Source organism: Misgurnus anguillicaudatus, chromosome 6 (genome assembly GCF_027580225.2).
Source record: "Misgurnus anguillicaudatus chromosome 6, ASM2758022v2, whole genome shotgun sequence".
Classification (NCBI taxonomy): domain Eukaryota; kingdom Metazoa; phylum Chordata; class Actinopteri; order Cypriniformes; family Cobitidae; genus Misgurnus; species Misgurnus anguillicaudatus.
Window position 1 is genome coordinate 23,427,075 of NC_073342.2, and position 23,804 is coordinate 23,450,878.

General features: G+C 39.0%; 1 protein-coding gene across 1 annotated transcript in view; it reads right to left on the reverse strand.

Moving 5' to 3' along the window:
• The window catches only part of otud7a (OTU deubiquitinase 7A), an 87,150-nt gene that overhangs the window by 54,430 nt on the left and 8,916 nt on the right, over window positions 1-23,804 (reverse strand). The window lies entirely within an intron of this gene.

Sequence of the window (23,804 nt, forward strand, 5' to 3'; positions counted from 1 at the left end):
AAAATGTTATTTTCCATTCAAACGAACAGTGCTCTCTAGCACCGTGCCTTTCCAAATGCGTGTTGCAACTACGGTAGACGTTATGTACACCGTGATCTCCTTCCATTGCAGCTGGTTCACACGTTCTGAATGAAAACGCGTTGTGGAAACGCATTGGTAGGCTAGTGCTTTTTGTCCCTCTCTGCTATTATAGTTTATCAATACGTCGAAACGACATGGAAACCTCCTTGGACTTACCCGTTCAATGTAAGTAAAGAGGACAAATTCTAGGCTTACAAAGAAAAGTCAGATCATTGGCAGAGGTCATTTGAAACCAACGAGGACATATTTGCGATCAGCTGATCTCCCGGTCTGGCAGTACCACTTTTAGCATAGCTTAGCATAATCCACTGAATCTGATTAGACCATTAGCATCGCGCTCAAAAATGACCAACAAGTTTCAATATTTTTCCCATTAAAACTTGACTCTTCTAGTTAGATCGTGTACCGATGGAAAATTAAAAGCAATGATATTATGAACTGCACGAAAATAGTCCCCTTGGTAACTTTCAATAGCAGGGGACTATTTTCGCGAGGTGCTTAATATCATTGCGCCTGCTGCAGCCATGTTACAGCAGCAAAGTCCTTGATTAATACGCCAGATTGAGAGTATAGTTCCTATCCATATCTGCCTAGAAAATCGCAACTTTTAATTTTCTCTCGGTCTTAGTACACGATGTAAATACAAAAGAGTCAAGTTTAAAATAGGAAAAATATTGAAACTCTTTGGTTATTCTTTAGCGCGATGCTAACGGTCTAATCAGATTCAATGGATTATGCTAAAATATGCTAAAAGTGATACCGCCAGACCTGGAGATTGCCTAAATGGATTCTAAAATGGTAAAACTCAATTTTTTTACTCTAGGGGAGCTGGAAAATTAGCCTATTGTTAAAAAAGTGTGTCCCTTTAACATTAGCCTGGTTGACTCTGGTTCCAACAACTCCTGCTTATAAATATTTATGAAGTAAGAGGTGTGGCCAACTAATAAGCACAGTCATTTGGAGAATATGAATTTTTATATATTATTACTTCACATAAAGCAGCTTAGTGCATTCAATGTACACATTTTTTTTACCTTTTGTGCTGCTAACACTGTGCTCTACAAAAGCACTGAACACCAGATCACAGATATAAAAAAATCACATTGGCGAACAATGATGAAAGTCTAGAGTCATAACACCTGAATATTCTTACAGAGACACATAAAAGGACTTGGCCTTATTTGTATCCTGAAGCATACCTGCAAGAGGATCAAGACACATGTCGGAAAAAACTCAACTAAGACATCGGAGAAAAATGGTATTGCTCAGTTTCCTCTTTCATAGCTTATGCGACTTAATTACACGTCTAAAAAAAATAATTGAGATGTTAAAGAGATCTTATGGGATGGATTCAACCTCAGATTTATGTTAATTTGCTTATGTTAACATGGTGATGTTTAGAAGATAGTTGTGTTAAGTACTATTCGGACGGGATTCGTTTTACATAGGGAGGTGGGGTAAAGCAATTATTATCAGAGCTTCTCAGTGATTTTAGTCCTGTCCGAATGCTCCATGTCAGTAATCATTACGGACAATGTCAATAAAGATTATGGCGACTTTTACCTTCTGTAAAAAGGTCTGGAGAAATTACCTCAATACTAATCCAGTGCGAATAGACCAGCTGTAAATATACGCGTAAATTGCGTCATTTCCTTTTAATTTGCGGGTTTCTTTTAAATATAAAAGCGCTTAAAGCAGCATTTACTTGCGTTCTAGGCAGAAAAACAAGTCAGTGGCAAGTCAGTAACACGACACAAACTTAAAAAAAAGTCAAATTTACTTCTCAGAGGCATTGAACTGTTTCTGAAACTGACGTTCTCCCCAAACTGAAATTAAACACAGTGTTTCGCGTTTTCCTTGTCTGTGTCATGTTGTTTGCAGATGTGATATCAGGAAGCAAGGTAATGTGCACGTGATGACGAGAGGTGACGCGCTGCGCAACCGAGTTACCCCTCCCACTTCTGAATGTTTTACTGAGATTTCTAATCCCGTCCGAATTGACCATTAATATTACAAACGTCCTGTGGTAAAATTACATTATGCCATCTACCCCTGTAAAACTAATCCCGTCCGAATAGGGCTTTAGTCGAACTGGGATCAGCCTGTTTCCATACCTGATCCCGAATGATGGCTAATTACAAGAAGCTAATATATCTGTGTTCATTGGTGCTCGGCGACAAATCAGAAAACACTAAAGTGTACAGGGATTTAAAAGAATCAGAACCCCTCCTGTGCATCCACACTTTATATTTAGCAACAAATCAGAGAAGGCCTAGTTAGAGAAAAACAGAGAAAGGTGTAATCCCTCTTTAAGATGCATTTGGGATGGGCGGCTTGATGGAGATCTTGAAATAAACAAAATTGACAGCCAATAAAGAAAAGAGTTATAAAACTGACGTGGAAATAATATCTCAAATCATTTGGTATTGTACATTTTTTTTAAATGTAATTTCTCTATTAATATTAATTAATTAAATATTCCTAAATCTTATGCCTTTTTTATTGTTCATCTAAGCCATGACCTCCAAAATTGTAAGGCTTGAACGTATAACCCTCACCATGGCAGGATGCCTCATATGTGAAACAAGTCCGTCTCTAAAGGCGACACAGTCTCGTGGGTACGCATGACCCCTCGAGGTCTGTGAAACAAGGTAACCAACAGTGCACCTGCACCTATGGGAAGTTTATGTCTCTTTGTTTTGCTGAGTAATATCGGTAGACAACCCAGCTGCACAAGACAATGTCTACAACCTGAAAACAAACACTATATACAGCATATACTCAGTATTTCTTTGCTATACAGATGGTCTTTTGTTCTTGAAAAATGGTCATGTAAGCTGTTTATGTTTTTTTAGAAGCAACACGCAAACAATATTCGTACTGTCTGCTTTAACACAACACGCATATTGTTCTTCACATCCCACTGGACCAGCCGAGCTATAGCTAATATTTACACATGCCTCGACTAGCCAGAAAAATGTAAATTATTCAAACATTTAAATCTACCTACAACAATGGTTGTTTTATTTTTTGCATTGCACCAGTTCTTGCAGAAGCATGTTGCAAAATATGCCAAAGTGCTATGATAGGTGAGACTACTGTGCAGTATTAAGGCCCATCGGATGCCAGGCACACCAGATGGAAAAGCCAATAGGCTGTGCCACACCCCTCTGCCAGCTTCAGTTTGATGCCAGCTTCTCAAATTGCACTCCAATGTGCAATCTAATAAGGGGGGTGATGACATAATATTTGCATTACTGTAGTTACTGCTAATGCTACAGAAAAAATGACGTTGAAATAACAAAAAAAATTATATTATTCTCATCTCTGCATCTAAAAGTGACAACTGTTTCATAAAACATTTTTACGTAAAGACTTAGCAAAACTGTCTAAGGAATAAAATGGTATTTTTGTTTACTGGCTATTCAGTGGTGGCATTAGGAGGAGCATAATATTTAAATGCATTATAAGTCATCAATATTTCTTGGTCTGTTTTCCTGGAAGATAATTTGTCATTGTTTAATAACAACATAACATATAAATAAATCTCATGATGTCAGACATTTACATGATGATACAGAAACTGTTGTTGCCGTGCAAAACTAAACGGTTATGGATGAGCCATGTTGTCACTGACATTTCTGGCGTGTCCTTGCGTTCGCAGGAACAGATTGCTCGGTCAGATCATCACAGATATCCGACTCATTCACACTTCTGTTTTTTCATCTGTCATGTGTTTTAACACATCGCTATGCAAAATAGGGGGTTATTTTTCTTTATTTACACCGAGTGTATATTAAAGGGGACATTTCACAAGTTTTTTAAGATGTAAAATAAATCTTTGGTGTCCCCAGAGTATGTATGTGAAGTTTTTCCTTCAAAATTCCCCACATATAACTTATTATAGCATGTTAAAATATCCACTTTGTAGGTGTGAGCAATAATGTGCCATTTTTGGTTGTGTCTTTTTAAATGCAAATGAGTTGATCTCTGCACTAAATGGCAGTGCCGTTGTTGGATAGTGCAGATTAAGGGGCGGTATTATCCCCTTCTGACATCATAAGGGGAGCCAAATTTCAATTACCTAGTTTTCCACAAGCTTGCAGAGAATGGTTTACCAAAACTAAGTTACTGTTTTATTCTCACATTTTCTAGGTTGATAGAAGCATTGTATATAAACATTTAAAGCTTACATAACACAAGCTGTTTCTGCATTTCTGATGTAAATCTGGAGTACCTATAGAGTAGTATTACATCCTTTATATCTACAAAGAGTCTTGAGTTTAATCAGATTTATAAAAGAAAGATTAGCTTTACCGATTCTTTCCTATAACGTATGAAAAAATGAAGAAGGAGGAGTTACTACCGCGGGAGGAGCGAGTACGAGTCATGCAACACTATACAACACTGTTTTAACTTATGATTCACTACATGTTTGTGTCATTTATCTAATATACACGCGCCAACATAAGACAGAAATCTTACCGTGGGTTCCCACCAGCCGCGTCAAAATCGCGTATACCGCGTCTAGTTTGCAGTTTGAACATTTTGGTTTACTCACATCATTTGCACGTGAAAGCCGCGCGTGAAATTCTAGTCATGGGAGGGGCTTCTGCGACTCTGCTCGCTTTCTGTAATTACATCACTACTAGAGCAAGCTCCTGATTGGTTAACGCGGCGCGTTTTTCTTTCAAAGTTCAAATGTTTCAACTTGAGCGTTTGCCGCGGTAACGCTAAATACGTGGCTTTGCACGAACTAGACGCACGAATGAGGCAGAATCGCGTCGCACTAAACGCCTCATTCGCGGCACGAGACCTCCAGACGCACGTCAACGCCTCTTCACATTGACTTAACATTGAAATCACTCGCGCTTGGCGCCTCTACCGCGGCTGGTCTGAACGCAGCATTACTTGCCGCATGCAACTCATGACCCGGTTGGGACTTTTCAATGAAATCCAGCGCATCAAACACACATGCAAAACTCCGCTGCTACCCCGGATAATAAACTATATCCATTGTTTCCATATTGCTGGCTTTCTTCTCATTACATCCAAAAACACACTTCTTCTTTCTTGCCATTGTTGAGTTTTGAAATTAAACAAAGCTGTCCCGTGATATGATGTTTGTAAGTTCTAGCGTCTCCCGCTGATTGACGGGTGGGCGGGGTTTTCTTGGGGAAGTGGCCATAAAATTAAGTGACACGTATAGAAACCCCTGATAACGTCAACTGGACCCGTAATCGAAAAAAAAGTGCATTCGGCACAGAAATACTCGCAACTGCTTTTTTGACACTTTGCATTTGTTTAGCATGAGGAAACAACTCTTAAATGGTGTTAATAAGTCAAAATGCATGAAATACCATTGAACCACCCCTTTAACCCCAACAAGTTGTTTAACTTACTTTGTTAAGTTCAGTGTTATATATTAAAACTATATGTATTTACTGTTATGTAGAAAACAATAAATCATTAAAAATTACTTTAGCTGGGTTTTCACAGACTGGATCACGTATTTTGTATGTTAACTCAATAGATGACAATTCAGCACCCATGTGTCAACACACAGATTCAGCCAATAAGCATGCTGCTTAGACAAGATATCTGTTTCTTAATAAGTGATGCAATCTATTTAGTGTATATGTTGTTCTGTACCCAGTGAGTCACATGTGTGCGGGTTAGGTGTGCATAGAGAGATTGAGATTCAGATGTCACATTATGTTCCATCCTAATATCATGACGTTTGGTCTTACCACATATGGCTGATAATGTAAGAGGCTTATGCAGTACATTGAGTCTGAGCTACATTTGGCAAACCAGATGCATTATGATAATGTGTTCATCCCTGTACAAGTCGATGCTGCGATAACAAACTTTGGTGTGAATCTTAATGGTTTAAAGTCAATAAAAGCCCCAGTTTAGAACAAAATAGATTAAAAACATAGATCATAGCCATAGATAAACTTGCATTAGCATTAGGAGGCGGCTGACACTTCAGCTATGTATAAAAACACATAGATGTGATTAAAAAAACAATTAGATTGGTATTATTATCCCTTTAATACATCATTTGAAAATAAAAAAACTATAGTAAAGCCATAAATCACTTCTAAAACTAGGAAAAATTAACTTTAAGCTTTGTTCCAAAATAAAGTGAGTATCATGTGTTGGCTATGAGGATGGCTTTATGTAAAAAACATTTAAAAACATATGACAAATATCAGGGCTCCAGACTAACTTTTTGCACTAGGAGCACAGTGGCCCCCAACTGAAAATTTTAGGGGCACAACCAGAAAATTTAGGGGCACACACCGTAAATCAACATGCTAACCATATATTCAAATTTCTACTAAGTAATACACTGTATTACTAATAAATACTTTGATGATAGATGCAGAAAGTACAATGTGCTGTTTAAAATTTAGTGTAACATCACAAAAAAAGTCAAATTTACTGGTCGCACATGTGCGAATGGATGTAAAATTCAGTGGCACACTCTAAAAATTTGGGGGCAGTCTGGAGCCCTGAGTATAGTATTAATTTTTAGGTACCAAAATGCTTAGTGTACATTTACAAAGAGACATAAATATCACAACAAAACACAACCACAACAGTACTTTGGTATAGGCCGTAGCAGACACCGAAGAGTAGTACGGTAAAGTGATACAGTTACGCTACAAACCGCAATCACAGGAAGTGCTTCTGATCCAAAGCACGAGATTCAGTGACTGAATTTCAATGCAGGAAAAAAGGTCAACCCATTCAGCCAGCGAATCAATCACTCGGTTCCCATCTACCCTCCTCCAGCCACAATGGTAAGCCTGTGTCGCTGGTGTGTCTGCATGTTGGTATGGAAGCAAAAAGCCGGATGGAAGTATGGGGAAGAGGATACGTACCGGATCCGTTGAAGACTCAAGCATTCCCAAAAGCGATTCAATGTGTTTGCTTATCATGCTCTAATGGTACGGCGAGTACCATCTTCAGCTATGACTGAACTGTCTGTCTATCTGCCTATCTATCTTATTAAAGCTAGCTAATAACGTCTAAGCTGAGCAATTTGAAAAAAAAAAACTTTAAAATTGAGGAGAAAACATCTGTGGTATTTTTAGGAAATGGCTTTAATAATTTTAGATTAAATTTACACATTAATTTCAATGTGTAGCTCTACATGAATGCAACCAGAGATCAATAAGGTCAACAGCACTGAAACAAATGGAAAATACTTATCCCAGACGCCTTGGCTCGTGACTTGGCATGTGACGGCATCTCAGAACGTCTGCGCCTGTCACCTCTGGTCGAACTCGCTTGTGTGTGTGTGTGTGTGTGTGTGTGTGTTTGTTCCTTAAGCCAATGTTTTTTGACAGACAGTTCAAACTGCAGCAGATGTTGTACCCAGCAACAAGTTTGTAGACATGCCTGGCAGATAAATAGACGTCTAGAAGACGAAACTATGAGACAACAGGCCCTATATATAGTAAAACAGCATCCCTGGAATCAACTATAATCTGTTTTGACCTTACACTTTCAGAAGAAAGGTACAAAAGCTGTCACGTACATTGTGTGGATTGAAAAAAGCCACCCACTCGGTGTTAACGTCATTTTTGCCGCGTGCTCATGCGGACGCATCGAGTATAAACAATACCTAAACGGTACATTTTAGGAATAGGTAGCGTCCTGTGACCGCTTTTGTACTTTTCGTCTGAGAGTGTAGCAAACACAATAACAATCAAAAATCTGTTAGAAAACAAATTTTGTTAGAAAAAAAAAATTATGAATTTTAGGGGCTTATAATTTTTCGTATAAATAGTTTAATATAATAATGTGGATATCCTGTAACAAAAAATTACAACCGCACTACTCTAATCTGGTTGTAGGCTACTAATAACTACTGATAAATTAAAACTGCTATGTTGTTATTTTGGTTAACTTTCAAAATTTGATACATTGTGTACATACATGTGCACATCGACAGGCCCTTAACAAGAAAACCTCAGTGGCCCTGCTATCATAAGAATTAACTCTGTAATTTCTGGGCAGATTTCTTAAGATAATCTAATTGATAACTTATTTGTCAAAAATATTTTTAAAAATCTGGTGGTGGGGTTAAGGAGCGCTGAATGGGGGTTCGCCAAGGATGCCACACATGCTAGAACCGCTAAAAACTAATCGGGATTACAATTACAATTGCCAAAAGCCTCAATTACAGTTGTCCACTTGAGCTCATTTCTGAGCGTTTCGGCAGTATGTTTGCGCATCAAATACAGTGGTAAATAGAGATTTTGAAATTGATAAGTTGACGTGTCTTTATTCATTAGTTTTGGATTTTTTTACTTACAACATAACTCTAATATTTTTTTTTACATTATTTATTTAGATTATAATATGTAGTTTTGATGATAACACATTTAAAAACAAGTCTATTCACATTTACAATATCAAGGTGAAAAAGGTGAAAGTATGATTTTTGTAATCGTGCAACACTACAGAGAAAAACAATGCAGTGTAAGGATGCCTTAAAGTTTAAAGAATTAGCCACTCCCATACGGCCAAAAATATATTTTAAATGTATTTCAAAATAAATGGCCAAAAAATATATTTTCTGAAATATATTTTGGAATATGTTTACAAAAATATATTTTTCACATTTTTTTGTATATTTTGGAATATATTTTAAAAATATATTAATTTTAAAGACTTAAAAAATATATTTGGCCCTTAATATATTTCAATCCAAGGAAATATATTCACGTTGCATTGGAAAAAGAACTTTGTTATTGTTACGAACCTGTAAACATATTTCCATGTTTCAAAAAGGTTCAAATTCAATATATTTTCAACTTTAAAAATTTGTTTTAAATGAACTTATAAAATATAAAAATGTCAGGGTGACCATTCTTCCAGGCGTGTCCTGGCCAGGATTTCGGGTGCGTCTTGCGGAAGTCAACCGCATACGTCATAGAGGATTATTATTATTATTACAGAAAAGCAAATGTTAAATTTTAAGGTAAGAATGAAGCTACAAGACGCACCGAAATCCTGGCCAGGACGCGTCCGGGAAGAATGGCATGTATGGTCACCCTAGAAATGTATTTGTTTGCCCTTGAAATCCCTACTGAAAAATCCAGCCAAAACCAGCATAAGCTGGTAGCTGGCCTAAGGTGGTTTACGCTGGTCCTCCCAGCCTGACAAAGCTGGTCATGCTGGTGGGCCAGCTGGTATTCCAGCATGACCAGCTAAGTCCAGCTAGACCAGCTTAAAATGTGACCAAAACACAGCTAGACCAGCTTGCTACACCAGCAAAACCAGCTTCTTACACCAGCAAAACCAGCTAAACCAAGCTGGGGACCAGCTAAAACCAGCTTATGCTATTCTTAGCTGGATTTTTCGGTAGGGATGCATTTTGAAATGTAGATATATGAAGGTTAAAACTAAATATATTTCCAAATTCAAAAATATTTTCAATTGAGCATTACTTTCCACAAAATGTTTTTAGCATACATTTAAAATATATTTTTGGCCAGAGAAATGTATTTTTACCAAATGGGCTGGTCAAACATCTACTACAGTATATCATCCCTAACAAGTATATATTTCCTGTAGCTTCCGGTACATGATAATTGTTCCCGTAGCTCATCTGCTAAAGTATTGCATTAACAGAGCAAAGCAAAGGTCAAGGGTTCAAACCCAGACAACATAAGGACATTAGCTCATTTAGCTTTAGTATATTAGCATATTTGCTTCCTGTCAGATGCTATTTTGTTGAAGGCTCTACGTTTGGGTCTGGCTTGACTGAAGGTAGGATGACTGACTGTGCCAGAAAAAGGTCTTTCCCATTCTTTAAATGCGTCTTTTTTTGCTTCTGTCCTAGTTTTTCAGGCATTCGAACAAGAGCTTGGTTAATACAACATGAGATGACCCAAATCTGTGAGGGTCTATCAGGTGCTGTACATTAATACAATTCTGAAGAGTAGAAGCAGATGATTTCCCTAAGTGAGACGTAATTTGTTATAGAGTGCCATATGGAGCAAAGCGCTGAGAGAAAAGAGTTGCGTCTCGGTGCAATTTCACAGCTGAACATCGACACAGAGGTGCCAAGTTGTCTGTAGAGGAAAAACCGACAGCGAGTACAAATGAGATTTTAGTTATAACCTGTACAGACATAATGCTTATTACCAGTAAAACAATTGGGGTTATTACATTAAATCTCTTATTGTGGGTTAAAGGCGAAAATACTAACGAAAGTAAAAAAATAAACGTTCTGAAATTCAACAATTTTGTTAACCGCTTAGTAAGATCAGGTCAACACCAACTCGTTTGTAAATCAGCCAATCATATTTGTTTACAACTATATGATAAATAAATAGATAAAGTACATTCCAAATAAAGAATTACACTATTAAATGTTAAAGGAATATTAAACTATGTTATTACCTTAACTAAGAAGAGTTGATACATCCCTCTATCATCTGTGTGCGTGCACGTAAGCGCTGGAGCGCGCTGCGACACTTCGATAACATTTAGCTTACCCCATTCATTCAATGGTATCAAACAGAGATAAAGTTAGAAGTGACCAAACACATCAACGTTTTTTCTATTTAAGACGAGTAGTTATACGAGCAAGTTTGGTGGTACAAAATAAAACGTAACGCTTTTCTAAGCGGATTTAAAAGAGGAACTATATTTTATGGCATAATAGCACTTTTGGGAGTACTTCGACTCGCCTGAAAAGTCCGCTCCCCTTCTCACTCTCATAATGGGAGAGGGAGGGTGTTACTGCGCCGAGTCGAAGTACTCCCATAAGTGCTATTACGCCATACAATATAGTTCCTCTTTTAAAACTACTAACGTCTAACTACTCGTCTTAAATAGGAACAACGTTGATGTGTTTGGTCACTTCTAACTTTATCTCTGTTTGATACCATTGAATAAATGGGGCTAAGCTAAATGCTATCGAAGTGTCGCAGCGCGCTACAGCGCTTACGTGCACGCACACAGATGCCAGAGGGATGTATCAACAATTCTTAGTTAAGGTAATAACATAGGTTAATATTGAAAATGATTAGACTATTCCTTTAATAATTAATAAACCAAAGTACAAAAAAATTAAGACATCAAAAATCTGCACACAAATCTGATTTATTTTTTAAATCTTGAAATGAAATCTTGAAATTCTTTAGCAGTTCTCTACCATCTATGAATTTCTAAATACCACACATTAGATGCTAACATAAAAGATCAAATTTAGCAGAAGAGGGTATTATAAATGTTATCTTTCTTTTCTCTGGATACACCATCACCAGTTAAAGCTGGAGTCAATCCCTTTAGGTGTACTTGACAAGCAGAAGAATATGAATACGGCTTTTGTGAACAAGTGCTGTGTGGTGGTCTGATAAGGGCCTGGCTTTTTACCACAGAGAGAGCACATCACTTGACCTTTTCTCTTTTTGAAATACGTTTCACCTCACTGACAAGACCTGAATACCTTAAATATCTGCGCCACAAGCCTCACCAAATGTATTGGCAAAATTATATGTATGTAATTTCAGTAAAGACAGGCACTACTAGGCAGCCGTGTTTGCAACGGCTCCAGGCAGTTATTTCAGTCATGCAAAACTAAAGTCCTGTATACTACTTAGGAGCGAAAATAGTCCCCTGCTATTGAAAGTTAACAAGGGAACTATTTTCGGGCACTGCGTAATATTATTGCGTCTGCTGCAGCCATGTTACGGAAGCAAAGTGTCAGGATCCCGAATGTTATTAAGTGTATTTTGTCTTGTTTCTGGTGCCGGGATCCTGACACCCCCGTATACGTGTTCTGTGTCTGTGTGGAGAGTCATGTGGTCTGTGTTTATGTTTGGTGTACCGCATGCTCTCCTGTCTTTAGTCTTAACCTTACCCTCCTGTTTCCTTGTTAAGTCTTGATTAGTTAATTCCCTTCACCTGTTTGTCATTGTTCCCTAGTTTAGTTTTCCCTATTTAAAGCCCTTGTGTTTGCTGTCCTGTGCCGGTTCATTGTGTATCGTATGATACTGCTTGCGTGTGCTTTGTCTGTCCTGTTAAGTTTAAGATTATTTTCTAGTCATTGTCATTGTTTGCCCCCTCGAGGGTATTTATGTTTAATAAACATCTTTCAGTTAAGAGCTGTCTGCGCTTGGATTCTATCCACCACCACACCCTGACAGAATGAACCGGCCATTCTTGAACCCAGCAGACAGCTCTGTTTTGGTTACCTTGTTCAGTTCGTCTTCGTCGAGTGTTCCTGTCCGTCCAGTCCTGCCTTGTCCTGATGTCTGTCCAGTCCTGCCCCGTCCTGCCGTTGTCTGTGGAGTTGTGTTCCTGTGGCCGTGCAGTGAGCCCCGCGGGTGTGTTCCTGATCGGTGGCGTCTACGGTAGGGCTACTGGTCGACGAGCTTCGCGGGTGTGTTCCTGTTCGGGGAGCTCCGCGGGACGGATCCAGATTGACAAGCCCCACGGGAGTGGGCTGGTCGGTGAGCCCCGCGGAGAAGTGCCAGGATGGCGTGGTCTGCGGGAAGTTCCTGGTCAGCGGATCCCGTGGGAGTGTTTGTTCGTTGGAGTGTCGCCGCGATGGAGCTCTGTTCAGCGAGCCCCGCGACAGAGGATCGGCCAGCAAGCTCCGGGATGCTCACTGGTCAGTGAGCCCCGCGAGCGTTCCTGTACGGCATGTCCTGTGTCCTGTTCGGGGTCGGCGGGCCGAGCGGTGCTGGGTTCCGGGCCCACTTCCTGGGCGGAGACCGTCTGTCCCGTCTTGTTTTTGGGGGTCCGGACATTGGGCACTGTCGGCCTTCTGGCCGTTGGACTTTGTTTATTGTTTTTGTCATGTACTGTTGTGTTGGGTTGCCATGTGGCAACCCTTAAGGGAAGGGTAGTGTCAGGATCCCAAATGTTATTAAGTGTATTTTGTCTTGTTTCTGGTGCCGGGATCCTGACACCCCCGTATACGTGTTCTGTGTCTGTGTGGAGAGTCATGTGGTCTGTGTTTATGTTTGGTGTACCGCATGCTCTCCTGTCTTTAGTCTTAACCTTACCCTCCTGTTTCCTTGTTAAGTCTTGATTAGTTAATTCCCTTCACCTGTTTGTCATTGTTCCCTAGTTTAGTTTTCCCTATTTAAAGCCCTTGTGTTTGCTGTCCTGTGCCGGTTCATTGTGTATCGTATGATACTGCTTGCGTGTGCTTTGTCTGTCCTGTTAAGTTTAAGATTATTTTCTAGTCATTGTCATTGTTTGCCCCCTCGAGGGTATTTATGTTTAATAAACATCTTTCAGTTAAGAGCTGTCTGCGCTTGGGTTCTATCCACCACCACACCCTGACACAAAGTCTTTGATTATTACGCCAGAATGAGAGTATAGTTCCTAGCCATATCGGCCTAGAAAATCGGAACAGTTAATTTTCCGTCTGTCTTAGTTCACGATGTAACTACAGAAGAGTCAAGTTTTAAATATGAAAAATATCTAAACTTTTCTGGTAATTTTTGAGCGCGATGCTAATTGTCTAACTAGATTCGATGGATTGTGCTAAGCTATGCTAAAAGTGGTAGCGCCAGACCCGGAGATCAGCTGAATGGATTCCAAAAAGGTGAAAATCAAATGTTTAACTCTAGGGGAGCTGGAAAATTAGCATTTTTTTTTAAGTGGAGTGTTCCTTTAAGCTCAAGTTGTGCTAAATAACACAATATCTTTATTGATGGTTGACTCATAATTATCACTGCTTCTCCTCACTGATAGATCTTTTAATTAACTAAAGCTCTGATTGGTCACTTCCTAAATCTGAACGCTGTACATGACTGATGACACCATTTTAAAAGCAGATGTTGGATTCATTCTTCACTAAATGCCATCTTTTGAGCCTTTAATAATATATAAATATTTCATGTCATTGTAAAAGAAAAAATTACGACTTTATTTTAGCCCTCTGTGAACCTATACGTTTTTTTTATGCAAGCATTATTATTACTGTACGTTCAAACCGCCGCCGACTAGAGCTTCCAAAGTTACCGGAAGTCATTCATTTACAATGGAAGCTGGCATCTCTCAGCGGTAAGGAGCGTCAAATCCATTGGCGTCACGTTTTGGGCGTCAATCAGAAAGTTGAAAGAAGCTCAACTTTATGGTAATGAGCTATGACGCGGTTCAGCGGCAAGCAGCAGCAAAACGCCAGCAAACAATCGGAATACAGCCTAGCCATTCTTCGCTGGCTGATTCCGGAGAAACATACAATTTAAATTTTCAGTCCTACCAAAACATTAGTTCCGAGAAAACAGACTTCAGACTGGCCAAAGCGTCAACAAACTTCCCTTACTTTTTGACAAGCGCCCTTGACCGGGCGGCCTAAGCTTCTTTGGAAGCTCAAGTCGGCAGCGGCGGCGGTTGCTCATACTTAGAACAAATACTCAACCCAAAGTATTTATCAACACATAATTGTATTGGGAAGAGGTGTTTAATTCCCAAGGGGCAACCTTCTGATTCTATCGTGAAGCCAATACGGAAGTGACTTAAACTGCAATTCATCAACTGGCCGCTATACTGGCTCAAAAAGGGAGTAAATTCCCATAGACCCCAATGTTAATATGCCCAACTTTACAGCAGAAGTAAATGTGTTTACACATTTAGATACAAAAAGTGATTTTGGTCTATATAGCTAATTTTGCCCTTCATGACAACTGTGAGGGGGTGAATTGTTTTATAACTCAGTCCGTTTAAATTATATTAAGCCTAAAGTTCTGCATAATTAAGGGCGTGTCACTACCGTCAAGCTAGGCGGGCATGGTTTCAGCAACCAGCTACTTCAGCTTCACCCACGTCCCTCCTGTTTACCCATTTTCGGTTATCGGCGAGTGATGTGCGGCCAAGATGGCAACGGCAAGCCCCGCCAACTATTGCCTTCATAATATCTCTTCACAAACCTATGGGTGATGTCACGGACACTACGTCCATATTTTTTACAGTCTATCGTAATTACCCATAAACTGTGAAAATAAGGTGAAATACTGTAAATACTTTTAAAAAAGTAGCTATTTTGAAACTCTAGCCTCCTAACACATGTTTGTACTGATAGCAGTATAAGATGTTGAAAGTGTCATGTTGCAATCAGATTGCAGCTGACAAAACGTTGCACTATTTCTTGCAAAATAAGACATGAAGTAGTTTAAAACTTGGAGCTGCTTGGCACACAGGGCATAACTGTAATTGTGTATGTGTGTTGCTCAATGTACCCAACTTGGATTTCAGTTTCTGTATTCAAAGGACCAAACTAGGACATCCCACGGTATTTGGATAACTTCTGCATGTTTCACCAAGGCAGAAGTAGGACATAAATTAAGACAATCCGATGAGACCAACAGCATTTTTAACAGAACAAAAGCAGTATAGAAAAGTATAGACGGATAGGTTAAGGCAGTGGTTCTCAAACTTTTTGGCGTGGCCCCCCACTCTCATTACGCAGGGTGCCCCCCCCCAAAATAATCATGACATAAACAATCCCTAACTTAGAATTTGAATTAATAAAACATATAAGGTTGAATTACACAGAATTTATGACAAATTAATATATTTTATAACCCCCCCAGTTTGAGTTCCACTAAGGACACATGTTATAAACCAGCCAATGTGAAACGTATCTGGAAGAGTTATTGACACGCCAAAAATTCAGTCTTCGCACAAATACGCCCTCACTTGTCACACAAACACGCAGAGGGCTGGTAACCAGTGATGACAACGATGTTGTGATGTCTATTCTGACTTGACTTGGGGGGAGCGTGCGAAAATATGACAACCCAGATACAAAGTGACACACAGCAGTTCGACAGACACGTCATCTCCACCTAAAACCCTGCTGAGCCTTTGTTTCTCATCAGCCCCCTCCCAAGAGACTGCAAGGAGCTGCTGTGCACCACTTGCGGGTTTTGGTGTAAGATGGGTGTAGGAACAACCTGAAAGGATGGGGGAGGGACACCTTATAGACATGACTCATGAATATTAATTAGGTGTTCATGTATAGCTCAGTGGTAGAGCATTGCGTTAGCAGCGCAAAAGGTCATGGATTCGAACCCTACTAATAAAAACGCATACTTTGTAATGCACCGTAAGTTGCTTTGGATTAAAACTCAGTGGCGGCCGATGACTTCTTTATTCGAGGATGCTCGATGCAAAGTTCGTCACAACATGTACTGTATGTAGCCCGTCATGTGTGTGCTTCGTAATTTCAAAGTATGTTTTTGGCGCGTCGAGTGAACCTGTGTGCATCACGTGTCTTGTCAAAATAAGTGCCTGCTGCAGACGCGTCTAAAAGATTTATGATAAAACAGACACTCGCATTTGCCAGATACTCGCATAAACTCATGCGTAATCAGAGTTTACTGTTAAGGGAGTGTCTTGCGTGTATTTTGTGAACGTGAGCGTCTCTTTTATCATAAACGGTTTTGACGCATTTGCAGCAGGCACTTATTTTTACAAAACACGTGATGCACATGGTTCACATGACGCAACAAACACATATTTTGGAAACGCAAGCAACACACATGACACTCCGCAAACACTTATTTTGAATTTGCGCCCCTCGGATGAGCAGACACGAGCCACCACTGTTAAAAGGTAAAAGGTCGCTTTGGATTTCACAGATAAAAACATCTGCTAAATGCATAAATGTAACTACTTGCTTGGTGGCAGAGAGCTTCCCTTGCAAAATAATAAGTTAATCAGAAACAATAAAAGATGGAGATACACTAAACCACAAAGTCCACTTGTGATATATTGTGTATTAAAAGCATTTAGGTGTGTAATAAACTCCAGCTTTTCTACTTGAATCGCTTACAGATAACACAATGACAGGCCATACAATCAATGCTAATTGAATTTCCGCTGTCTACTCTAATGCTGACATCTTCACTGCAAAAAAAAAGATTTTCAAGAAAAAAAATTCTTAGTATTTTTGTCTTGTTTTAAGTTAAAATATCTACATTTTTTTAAATTGCTTTTTCTTGATGAGCAAAACGACCCAAGAAAATAAGTCTAGTTTTTAGACCAAAAAAAATCTAATTTAAGTGATTTTGTACATAAAACAAGCAAAGCAAATCTGACAATGAGGTAAGAAAATATTTCTTGAATTTTTCTTGAATTTAGTGTATAAAAAATGTTTTTTATTAAGATTTTTTTGCTTGTTTTATGCACAAAATAACTTAAATTTGATATTTTTGTTCTAAAAACTTGACTTATTTTCTTGGGTCGTTTTGCACATCAAGAAAAAGCATCTTAATTTAAGAATTTGTAGATATTTGTACTGAAAACAAGACAAAAATACTAAGAAACTACTAAATACTTTTTTCTTGAAATTTTTTTTTTGCAGTGTTGTAGATTACTGTAAATGCCAATATTCAAATTAAAAGCTGTGTAGTTTTTTTAATACGACAAATTAGCATTTTATTGCATAATACTATTGGAAGATAGCCTGGTCCAACCATTTCATTTGTACAGAGAGTCTGGCAACGCTCCATTGCAAAGCGTTACTACCGTTAAGGAGGGTCCTCTGTTGAAGTTTAAAACTATTGGATCTGCCCAGAGTCACTCTGAATCTGCCATAACCAATCGCTAACGTTTGGTCGTGACGTATGTCATGGGCCGAAACCGGTCGGAAACAAAGTCCGAATGATCAGACCAACAAAACTTGGCAAACATTGTTCTTGCTCCGGCTTTTGTAAATTCGACAGTTTGGCAACAACGGACCGAATATCTTTTCTTGCGTCTTTCTCCGCTGCCATTACTAAACTCCGACTCAAACTGACGCACGACCTCTACGTCATCGTTCTTAGCCACCCCCCTCTGTTCGCTGATTGGACCTGCAGATTTTTGCAGGAGAAAACGAAACTCTACACAGCAGTCCCAGACTTAGTACTGAAGCGAAATGAAAATGAAGCGGAAGCACGTAGGAGGGCGGAGCCAGGCTAATTGGAAGATGGTAGCATGATCAAAATAGCCCTTAAAATGATGATAAATGTGACCCTGTCTGTGAAATCAAGGCTAAAGTCTCCTAATCTGATTTAAGGAGATAAGGAAAATCAAAAGGTGACTTCACTCATTGATTTCCTATTGATTTCAGTCTTTGACATGACCTTACTCAAATCACAAAAAATGCTATGTAGCAATCTGCCCCAAATCAAGCACCGTAACCCCTCCAGGGCCCTGCCCTTAGGCCTCCATAGCAAACCTGTCCACCTCCACAATGTTCTTCAGCCTCTCACCACAGAGCCCTAAAATGACCTCGCGTCTGTCACATTGAGCATCATTTTACACCCGTCATGCCCTCAGTCCGGGAAACCACCGTTCCTGGTTCAGCCTCCAAGCTGTCAGCAAGATTCCTCACTTCACTTTGAGTATCTCCACAGGCTGTCGGTTCAACTGATGACCTCACTTAGGCACATAAGGACAAGCTGATATTTTCTGAGGACATCTACACTAGATAATTCAGATGATAGGACATTTTCCAGTTAAATCAGGCAGTGAACGTTTAGTAAACAATAAGTGGTACTGTAGTTAAAGTTACTCCCTGGTACGACTACTTTGGCTAATTTGTTAACATTATTCCATGTTTAAGTGCTATAATTTGGTCTCCAGTGCTTGTATCAACCTAGAAAATGTGAAAAAGAACAACCTGGTAACTTAGTTTTGGTAAACTATTCCCTGCAAGCATGTGACAAAATAGGTCTTTGAAATTTGGCTCCCCTTGTTATGTCAGAAGGGGATAATACCGCCCATTAATCTGCACTATCCAACCACGGCACTGCCATTTAGTGCAGAGATCAGCTAATTTGCATTTTTTGCTCACACCTACAAGGTGGCAATTTTAACATGCTATATAATAAATTATCTTTTTGAGCTAAAACTTCACATACATACTCTGGGGACACCAAAGATTTATTTGAAATCTTAAAAAAGTCTTGTGAAATGTCCCCTGTAATGCATTCAGTGGCGGCTGGTGACTTCTTTTTTTGAAGTTTGCCACAACATGTATGTAGCTTGTCATGTGTGTGGTTCGTCATTATGTGTTTTGCGCTTGAGAGATCGTGTGTGATTCGTGTCATGCCAAAATAAGTGCTTGCTGCCTTGAACTTGAAAGGAGACGCTCACGTGTGCCAGATACTCGCACAATCTCATGCGTAATCAAAGTTTACTGTTAAGGGAGTGTGTTGCGTGTATTTAGGGAACGTGAGCGTCTCCTTTATCATAAACGGTTTTGACACGTCTCCAGCAGGCACTTATTTTGACAAAACACAGGATCTCTCCACACCCATCACACATATTTTGGAAAACGGAACCACACACGTGACAATCCGAACAATTATTTTGAATTAGCGCATCCTCGGAAGAGCAGTCACGAGCTGCCACTAGTCCCTTTCACACATACAGTCTTTACTGGTAATTTACTGGTAAATTGCAGTTAACAGATCATGTGTGAACAGAACCTTTCCGGTAAATCAGTGCTCCCAATTTACCAGTAAGACAGGTTGTAAGATTACCAGTAATTTACCGGTAAGCGCTATGTGTGAACGAAAATTATAGGATTACCGGCATTTAGAACAGACGACGTCAGACCGTGCTGACAGCTTCGGGCCAATCATAGCGTTTTAATACAGATGACGCGTTTACCCCCGCACTGTTTACGGACGTTTCCACACACATGCTGCTTGAAAGTTGAGCACACCTGAAGTTTACGTCCACATTTCCTCACCAAAATGGTTAAAACAGCTTACCGCCGAATTGCCGACGTCCTTAGCACGCCCTCTGTGAAGCCTAAAGTGCAAACAGTACTGTTGTTTAAAATGCATTTTTGGTTTGACGTCGTCTCATTCAATGTTGTTTGGTCATGAGCAACTTCGTGACTGTTTACACAGACGTGAAAACAGCAAAATACGGACCGTGGATATGAACGACGTGGATTGTTTACAAATACAACACTGAGCTTGCCGCGTGCTACAGGTACTTCCGCTTTCTCAACGAATTTACCGGTATTTTGATACTGATGTGTGAATGATGTCTTACTGGTAAAATAACGGAACGCCACTGCGTGTGTGAACAGCACATTTTTGTATTTACTGGTAAATTCATTCTGGTAAATTCATGGTAATTTACCAGAATTACTGTGTGAAAGAGGCTACTGAATGCATTAGCTAACATGATCTAACAATGAACAATATTTCTAAGAATATGCAAAGCATAGATATACCAAAGCCAAAGACTGCGACAAGCAGCAAAGGAATACATACAGCACATTCATTAAAATGAACAAGGACATCATGGGTGCCTTGTAGAGTACGCCTATGGGTCAAAAATCTATTAAGAAAACTACTTAATAAAATCACAAAATGAATTGCAGGTCAGCAAATGTGTTACATAAAGAAGCTTCATTTAATTCCTAAAAGGCGGTACCTCAACAACCTGCTTGACTCGACATATTCTCCTCTCCCTGTTTCGTTTCTGTCAGTTCTTATCTGAAGGGCTTCTTTGTAAACGGTCAACAAATTTCAACCCCATCAGCACAGGGTTAGCTAGTGGCTGTTTGCAACTATTCATTCAACCGTATTTAAATAAACAATATGAACATTTGTTTGACCTTTTCACAGCACACATATAAAAGAGTTTATAACCATTTATTATAGGAGTCAGCGGTTAATTTATCTTTAACATGAGTGCAGGGATAATGTTGGTGTACATATCACATTTACGACCGTTCAAATTAAGTGAAGGAATATAAACTTAAATCCATCTTGAATGCAATTCTTTATATAGATATACAGTATTAAGGCATATGCATCCTCTTCATGTAAGCGTTACAAGAAACCCTGTACATACAACATGCAAATGTCTCAATAAATATTTGAGTTCATACTGTAGTAGTTTATCTAGAGGTTGTGCAGGCATGTACTGTAACAAGTCCTTGGTGATTTCCCTTGGGATAATGTGGGATTCAAACACTGATAGAGCTCCTGGTTGGTGACCTAATAGAGTTTAGGGTCCCACTATTAAACTTTAAATCAGTGGTTGCCAAACTTTTTCATTCTGTGACCCACTTAGACATATATAATCTGCCTCAGGACCCACCAAAATGTTTAAATAGATCCCCAAAAATCCCAAAATACCTGATATCAAAACCATTGCCATTAATTGTCATTTTTTGTCACTTTTGTGTCATTCACTACAACAAGTGACTTTGTGCAACTCACCTGATCCCACTGTGTGACCCAATAGTGGGTCCTCCTAAAAACCCCTGCTTTAAATCATACAGTTTCTTCGACGTATAAGAGCTCTAGGAATGACCCTGAGCTAGCCGATGACCAGATCTGGTATATCTACAATCACAGGTCTAACTTAAGTATCCCTACTAAAAACACCAGCTAAAACCAGCTTAAGCTGTTTGGCTGGTTTAAGCTGGTCTCCCAGCCTGATTTTAGCTAGTTATTTTGGTGTAGCAGGCTGGTTTTAGAGGGGTTTGGCCTCTTTTTTTAACTGGTCAAGCTGGTCTTAGCTGGTCAGGCTGGGAAACCAGCTCACCCACCAGCTAAAACCAGCTGACCCTCTAGCTTGACTATAGGCTGTAGTGGCCGGTTGCATAAACATACCCGTGAAGTTAAGACTGCGTCTTAAGAATGAGCCTGACTAACCAACAATTAGTTAGTGCTTTTGAGTCGTATTATTTGGATTTAAATTAGACCAATCTATCTTTCCATGTAACAAATTTTAAACAGTTATGATCAGTCTAGAAGAAAAAAATTCATGACTAACTTTTAAGACTAGTCGTATTATCTTATGCAACTGGCCACAGCTTAACCAGCTTTGCCAGGCTGAAGCACCATCTTAAACTGTCTACTTCCATCCTAAACCAGCTAAGATCAGCCAACTAGCTTAGCCAAGCTTCCAGTCTGGTCAAGCAGCTGGTTTAAGGTGGTGTGTGAGCTGATCTTCCAGCCTGACCAGCTAAAAAGAACAGCAAAAAAGTGTTCAAAACCCCACTAAAACCAGCCTGTTACACCAGCTTAACCAGCTAAAACCAGGTTTGGAGACCAACTTTAGGCTGGTTTTAGCTGGTCTTTTCAGTAGAGATAAGCCTACTGAAGTAAAAAAAAATAGAAACGACACAGCCCACTTGAAAAATTAATGTAATATATATTATTAACTATAGTTAACTCCAGTAAATAATAATAATATTGTATTTAATAATTACAGTAACACTATAATATACTACAGTACAGTTTACAATAGCAAGCACTACAGTATAGTACAGTAAATATAATATAATTTTTATTATTATTATTATTAGTAGTAGTAGTAGTAGTACTAGCAGTAGTAGTAGTAGTATTGTTATTATTATTATTATTATTATTATTATTAAATGTGAATTATGAATGCAAAATATTGTTTTAAGCCTTATGAAAAAAAAACATTTATGGATAGTACATTTTCTTTTGTCACTATTGGCAAGTTTATTATAGAAATTGGAAAACACAAATGTGTTTTTAACCTTAATATTGTATTAAATAATTACAGTAACATTATATAAAACAGTACAGTACAGTTTACTATAGTAAGCAGCACTAAAGTATAGTACAGTAAATATATTATTATTATTATTATTATTTGTATTATTATTATTAACTGTGAATTATTTATGCAAAATATTGTTTTAAGCCATTTATTATGGCTGATAAATTTTCTTCTCTGCATGTGTCACTATTGGCAAGTGAATTATAGAAATTGAAAAACACAAATGTTATTGGATAGGCAATTGACATTTTTCTAATCGACTGCATAATGAATAATCAAATGCACTACATTTTCAAGGTCAGAACAATGCACCTCCTACCTTCAACAAAACACATACTACTAAGTTTTAAAGTGCCTGTCCGGTTTTGATTTGGCCACAAAACCTTGTGACCCTCTATTAACATTGCATTCAAAACAAGCAAGTTATCTGGAATCCGGCCATATGTGTAGCCTGACGATCAGTACAGACGTCAACACTGAGATTAGAGACACAGTCCCTTCTGATCAAGAGCACGAATGAGAGATCACAGAAAATTAAAATCATCACAGGGTGACCTGACCGCCCCAGATAACCACTCTCTGACCCAACACTCCATCAGCTTTCCCTGTCTCCCTGGACCGATCCTCCCCACAATCCCTTTCGCCCTCTGGGTGACCTCTCCCTGCTTTTGGACAGACCACTTAACATCGCTACCCCACCTGCGGAGCCGCGGAGGGAGCGGGTGGCACTTCAAAGAAGCCGTGCGGTGATTGAGCACTGATTGCTGTGGGCCACTTGACTCATTTCATCTCATCTCAAGGACTAAAACTCCTGGAGAATTAGGTGGGAGGGAGATGGAATGCTATAGGAAAAACAAGAAGCTTTCTCCATGGGATGAGCTTCCATTTACGCAACCCTGAGACGTCTCGAAATCAAAAGCAGCACAATATATTCTTGTTTTTCACAAGTTTAAAAGGGAATATTTATTGCACGTCTTTAAATGTGCTATATTTAAACAACTTTTATTCAAGCTGGCTAAATATAACTGAAGTAAAAATAAAAATGGGGAGTGTTTTTCACTGAAAAAAAATCTTGTATAACAACAGAGAACTGTACAAGAAGATGTGAAAGAACATTATTTTTATGTCACTTTTAATTACATAAACATTTTACATTAGGCATACAAATGATTTCTCAC